This window comes from Saimiri boliviensis, chromosome 1, assembly GCF_048565385.1.
Source record: "Saimiri boliviensis isolate mSaiBol1 chromosome 1, mSaiBol1.pri, whole genome shotgun sequence".
Classification (NCBI taxonomy): Eukaryota; Metazoa; Chordata; class Mammalia; order Primates; family Cebidae; genus Saimiri; species Saimiri boliviensis.
In genome coordinates, this window is record NC_133449.1 from 42425272 (window position 1) to 42432238 (window position 6967).

Genomic DNA, 6967 nt, shown 5'->3' on the forward strand with positions numbered 1-6967 from the left:
CCTCGTCACAAGCTAAAGCACTGCTATATTATCACCACCAGATATGCGCTCTGGTTTGTGCTGTGTAGAGAAAATACCATGTCTGGTCTACTCAATTGGCACGGCTCCTGGCTCAGGCACCACTGGACTCCAATGTTCAGAAAACGGACAGTTCCCATGTTGTGAGTATTCTGGCACTGTTGAGTTGAAACCGTCTGGAATCCTTCTGGATATTGACTGTTGGGACCCTTGTAGTTTCTGCAATTTACCCGCTTCCAGGAGCCACCTCTCTCCTCTGCACACAGGAGCTCATCTATATTAAAGAATCAGAAGCAAATAGCATCTACCCTAGGATCCACGCTCAGAGGATCTGTCTGCTTGCTGGTGTCTTGCCCTGGCCTCCCCTGGGTGCTGTTTGCCTGCCCAGGTCACTGAGACCAGTAGATCCTTCTACGCTTTGCTGAACCTGGCTGGTAATAGCTATCTGACCCTTCAATTCTTCCATACATTAAACTAGTTGCTCCAGTGAATCCCTTTTCTGGCCCACCGTGTTCTGTTTCTGCCTCTCTGTCTCCCTCATAGAATTTAGCAAATATTTTAAAACAAATAGCTGGCCGGGCATGGTGGCTCACGCCTGTAATCCAAGCACTTTGGAGGCCAAGGTGGGCAGATCACCTGAGGTCGGGAGTTCAAGACCAGCCTGACCAATGTGGTGAAACCCCATCTTTAAAAAAAACAAAAACCAAATAGCTTTCTATGAACGAAGGGGCTAGATCATGAACTGCTCCGGTTATTTGGAAATCTAGGTTCTGGTCCTGCTGTCTCCTTAACCTGAGTTATTTACAAGTCTGTTTAAAAGTTTCTAGACATACATTAGTTTGGTTTTTGTTTGTCTGTCATTTTGTTTTTCACTTCTAATGGTATTGCATTGTGGTGAGAGAATATAGTCTGTGTTGTATTACTTTGGGTGGGAGACGTGTTAAGCTTTCCTTTGCAGCTTAGCTTATGGTCAATTTTTGTGAATAGGTATTTTCTGCTTAGAATGCAGTTCTGAAAATCAAACTAAATGGCTTACGCAGAGCATTTTACATAGAAAAATGTAATGTATATTTCAGCTCATGAAAACTAAATTACTTAATTACTTAAATGTAAGTAATATTTTGATAAGCTCATGAAAATTAATTAAAAAATGTAATTCTGCATCTTTCTATTAGGTCAAGCTATTGTGTTACTCAAATAGTCTTGGTCCTTATTTTTTAAAGTGGTTAATATTTTGTTTTCCAAGAGAGATATGTTAAAGTCTAACACTGATTTTTTTGGTCACTTTCTCCTTTTTTTTTTTTTGAGACTGGGTCTCACTCTGTGCCTAGGCCGGAGTGCAGCGGTACGATCTCAGTCTCAACCTCTCTGGGCTCACATGATCCTCCTACTTCAGTCCTCTCTGAGGCAGGGACTACAGGCTCGCACCACCATGTCAGGCTACTTTTCGTATTTTTTTTTTTTTTTTTCAGAGATGGGGTTTCACCATGTTGCCCAGGCTAGTCTCGAACTCCTGGGCTCAAGCAATAGCCTCCCTGTAATCATAAAGTGCTGGGATTACAGTGGTAAGCCACTGTGCCCAGCCTCTCCTTATTGTTTAACAACTTTTGCTTTACATATTCTGAATGTATGTTGTTAGATGAAAACATGCTCACAACTAATTTATCTTCTTGTTGTAGTGTTTCTTTTATCTCTAAGAAATATTTCCTCTTAGTTTCTTTTCAAGTTGACTTCAACTTTGATATTAATATTGCTACATCCACTTTGTGTTAGTATTTTCCAGATATGGTAAGCTGATAAAAAAGATGACACAATAACCCCTTCCCTTCCCGAATCCATACCCCATTGCCATGTGACTTTGCCACTCTTCCATTAAAAGGGGAAGTTGACCGGGTGCAATGGCTCACGCCTGTAATCCTAGCACTTTGGGAGGCTGAGGTGGGCGGATCACAAGGTCAGGAGTTAGAGACCAGCCCATCCAACATGGTGAAACCCTGTCTGTATTAAAAATACAAAAATTAGCCAGGTGTGGTTGTGCATACCAGTAATCCTAGCTACTGAGGAGGCTGAGGCAGGAGAACCACTTGAATCTGGAAGGTGGAGGTTGCAGTGAGCTGAGATTGCACCACTGCGCTCCAGCCTGGGTGACAGAGCAAGACTCCATCTCAAAAAAAAAAAAAAAAAAAAAAAGGGAAGTCCATTTCCTCATTGGTTGAATCATGGTTGGCACTGTAGTTTGTGAATACAGAAGGCAGCAGAACTGATGCTATGGGACATCTGAGTGTAGTCCTCACCAGGTCTGCCAGCTGCTGATCTCATCACCTGGAATGCTGCTGCCACCACGTACAGAAGCCTCAGTTAGTGTCCTGGAGGGTGAGAGACCATGTAGAGGGTGAGGCTGGCCAACAGCCTGCACCAGCTGTGTAAGACCATCTGAGATGACTATGCACGAGTGACCCCAGGGGAGACAGGCGGAGACTTGCCCAGCTGTCTTGTTTGTTACTCTAAGCCATTCAATTTTTTTTAAGATTAAAAAAGTTAGTTTAGGCAGAAATAGTATGCAAATAATTATATAAATATTGCATGGATATGACCAAAACCTTGAAGCTGATATGCAGTGAGCTAAAATTTGCAAAATGCTTAATGAGAGAATGGCCTAAAGAGCTATTCTGTACTCTGAACTCTGCAAAGGCAAAGACCAAGATTTATCCACCTCCAATATCTCCGCTGGAACCTTACACAGTACCTGGAACACAGTGGACTCTCTACAAATATCGAATTGGGAATTCACTCATTATAAACACTGGGCATCAGCTCTGGTTCTTCCAGGCTCCAAAACTAACATATGAGCAGATTTCTCCAGGTAGATTGGAATGAAGTAAACCCCAAAGAATCAGGAACTAGAGCCAAGTAAAGAAAAAACCCCAAGAAGCTTTGAGTAAAAAAGGATACTGTTTGCACACTGCGTATGGGAAAACAAGTAGAAAGCCCAAAAACAAAAGAAAAACTTAACAGCAAAGAAGAAATAAACAAAGCCCTACAAATTCTACAGCTTAAGTTAGCCTAACCACAGCTGAGATATGGCTTCCCAAAAAACTAAATGACAAGTTGAGAGAAAGTGTTCGTTGTCAGTCAGGTCAGCTGTTCCTGAGAAGAAACTAAATTCGAAACTAGACAAACTCTCCCACTACGAAAAACGTATATAGACAGGGAAGTATTTTTTGAAGTGATACTAATAAATTGACTTGGGTGATTTGATAGCTTTCATGAAGAATTCTGAGAATTGGTTAGTGTATTTGAGGAACTCCACAACTACTTAGAATAAAAAGAAACGCAACTTTTTAAAATTTAGCAGTATCTCAAAAAAGAAAAACCTAGTTACACATTCTCGTAAAGAAGTTTCACCAGTAATATAAAATACTCCAAAAGTTTAGTTCATAAGACATACTCAAAATATATACCCAATAATCTAAATTTAGATGCTAGAGTAGCAATATAATTTTGATTCTCCAAAGATTACCAAGCATGAAATAGCAGTCTCCTTGGTGAAGGGGTATTGCCAAACCAGGTACCTCTATGCCCATGAAATCTTAACACCAACATGCCAAGTATCAGGATCTCTGCCTTCCAGGTGGGAGTTGTCCTCACTTGCCTCTTCGGGACCTGTCCACCAGATTCTCAGCATGATGCCAGCTCACTGCCATTTTCCCCATGCCAAAATAAGGTTTCTCTTTCAGGTGTGGCATTTTAGGAGGATCCATGAAATTTAGCAAACTTACGTTGTATGCTGCTCTGCTCTTTATGTCCGCTTCATCTTGTTCATCATAGGATGACCCTATGTCGGCACCGGGGAAATCTGCAGCCAAACACACTGGCACAGCATCCTCATTAGGCTTCTCTTTGGCAGCGAGTTCTTCCAAAGCCTGGATTATTTCTATCTGCAGGTAGTCATTAAGCTTGAGGAAGTTCTGACAAGCAGCAGCTATTTCAGCCTTGCTTTATTTTATTTTATTTTTTGAGACAGAGTCTTACTCTGTCAACCAGGCTGGAGTGCAGTGGTGCTATCTTGGCTCACTGCAGCCTCCGCCTCCTGGGTTCAAGCGATCCTCCCGCCTCAGCCTCCCAAGTAGCTGGGACTGCAGGCACATCCCACCATGCTAATTTTTGTATTTTTTTTTTAGTGGAGACGGGGTTTCACCCTGTTGGCCAGGCTGGTCTGGAGCTCCTGGCCTCAAGTAATCTGCCCACCTCAGCCTCCCAAAGTGCTGGGATTACAGGTGTGAGCCACTGCACCTGACCCTGGGTGTATTTTATATTAACCCTTTCACTGGCCAGAGTACCATAAAGAACCTAGTGTTCAGGTACTTGCAGGCGCAGCCTGGATTACCAGTGAGGATGGGAGATATCAGAGTGAGCATATCTTTGCCTTGGATCCTAACCAGGTCCTGAAATAAGCAGCCATGCTTGTGTAGTGTGAGAAAAGCTTCTTGAGCCTCATTATGGAGCTCCTTGGAAACACTGCCAGCTTCTTGGAGAATTAGTTTAGGATATTTCAGCTTCCACTGCTGATATAATTCATTATCTTTGTGGGTCAGATAAGGAAGCCAAGTGTCTTTAAACTCTTCAAAAAGCCTTAATTTCTTAGCTTTGCACTCTTGTTCCTCAGCAGTTGGGGTGTGCTTCATGCTGCCACTAAAGCCACCTGCCTAAGTCATTAAGGTTTGTTTTTTATTTGTTTGTTTTGAGACAGAATCTTGCTCTGTCACCCAGGCTGAAGTGCAGTGGCATGATCTTGGCTCACTGCAACCTCTGCCTCCCAGGTTCAAGTAATTCTACTGCTTCAGCCTCCCGAGTAACTGGAATTATAGGCATGAGCCACTGCACCTGGCCCTAAGTCATTAAGTTTTGAGGGTGGTTTGTTACACTGCAGTAGATAACTGAGACAACAGGTGTATGTTTTTCCTGTGTCGTTTTGTTTTAGATACACCTTTCATGAAGAGAACCTAGCTGGAGTTTGAGAAATCCAGTCTCTATGTTATTATGTGTTTAGTAGTCATTGGATTCAACCCTTTTGTATCTATTTAATTATTGCTTCATTTGTCCTTAATTCCTGACATCTTCTTTTGGGTTTTCTAATTACCATGCTGTGTTAGCTTCCTATAGCTGCTATAATAAATCACCACAGGCCCAGCACAGTGGCTCGCACTTATAATTCCAGCACTTCGGGAGGCCAAAGAGGAAGGATGGCTTGACGCCTGGGGTTTGAGACCAGCCTGGACAATATAGCCAGACCCTGTCTCTACAATAAAATAAATTAAGTTTAAAAAATCAGAAACTTAGTGGCTTAAAACAACACAAACGTATTGTCTTATAGTTCTGAAGGTCAGAGGTCTGAATGGATCTTAGGAGCTAAATCAAGGTATTGTCAGAGCTGCATTATTTCTGAGAACTCTAGAAGAAAATCTGTTCTCTTGTGTTTTCCACCTTCTAAAAGCCACCTGCTTTCCTTGGCTCACAAGGTGCCTTTCTTCTCCATTAAAACACATCATTTCAGCTGGGCGCGGTGGCTCACGACTGTAATCCCAGCCCTTTGGGAGGCCGAGGCGGGCAGATCACGAGGTCAAGAGATCGAGACCATCCTGGTCAACTTGGTGAAACCCCTTCTCTACTAAAAATACAAAACATTAGCTGGGCATGGTGGCGCGTGCCTGTAATACCAGCTACTCAGGAGGCTGAGGCAGGAGAATTGCCTGAACCCAGGAGGCGGAGGTTGCGGTGAGCCGAGATCGCGCCATTGCACTCCAGCCTGGGTAACAAGAGCGAAACTCCGTCTCAAAAACAAAAACAAACAAACAAAAAAAACAACACATCATTTCATCCCCTGTTTTTGTTGTCACATTTCCTCTGTAACTCTCCAGCTACCCTCTTTCCCTTACAGGAATCCTTGTGATTACATTGAGCCCACCCAGATAATCCAGGGTAATCTCTTCAGCAACCTACTTAATCACATCTCAACATCCCTTTTGTTCTGTAAAGTGATATGCTCACAGAATCTGGGGATTAGGACAGGAAATTTTTGGAAAGAACCAGCAGGATTATTTCATCTACCACACATCCCTTTTCCTTGTTTCTTTTCTTAGTCTCTTTTTTTGCTTTTCTAATCTATCAAGATGCTCACGGCTGCAAAGTAACAGAGACCTTAGTTAAACAATGGTATAATGAAGAGAAAGACTAAAGGCTCGCACAACTGGATACACAGAGGAGAGTGAGCCTGTGACTCAGCAGCGCCCTCATGGAGCCTGCTTCTTTCCATCCCTCCCACGTTCAGGTACTTGAGTGGCCAAGGAACGAGGCTGGAAGTTTCCTTATTCACACCCACTGAGGCAAAGAGTTGAATACCCATCAATTTCCCTTTGGACCAGGCTTCACAAGCTAGGCACTATTATTATTAGTAGTAGTAGTAGTAGTAGTAGTAGTAGTTCTAGGGATAGGAGTCTTACTCTGGAGCTGTCTCACTTTGCTGCTCCAGGCTGGAGTGCAGTGGTGCAATGACAGCTCACTGCAACCTTGAACTCCTGAGCTCAAGCGATCCTCCTGCCTCAGCCTCCCAAGCAGCTGGGACTACAGGTGCACACTACCACACTGGACTCATTTTTAAATTTTTTGTAGAGATAGGGCCTCAATATGCTGCCCAAGCTGGTCTCAAAGTCCTAGGCTCAAGCCGTTTTCCCACGTTGGCCTCTCAAAGTGTTGGGATTACAGGTATGAACCGTTGAGCCCTGACTCCCTTAGCAGTTATTAAATCTACCTTGCAGTGTTCCCAGTACCTGCAGAATTAGCTTTAAAGTGACCGAATCAGAGACGCCAGTGCAGATGCTGGAGCCCTTCCTCGGAAGTCTGAGTTTCAATTATGCAGCAGGCCCTTCCTCCAACCCCTAAGCTTTAGTGA

General features: G+C 43.4%; 1 pseudogene; it reads right to left on the reverse strand.

The window, feature by feature from the left end:
• Positions 1 to 3500: 3500 nt before the first annotated feature.
• LOC101033146 (alpha-ketoglutarate-dependent dioxygenase FTO pseudogene) lies at positions 3501 to 4703 on the reverse strand (annotated as a pseudogene).
• Positions 4704 to 6967: the final 2264 nt, after the last annotated feature.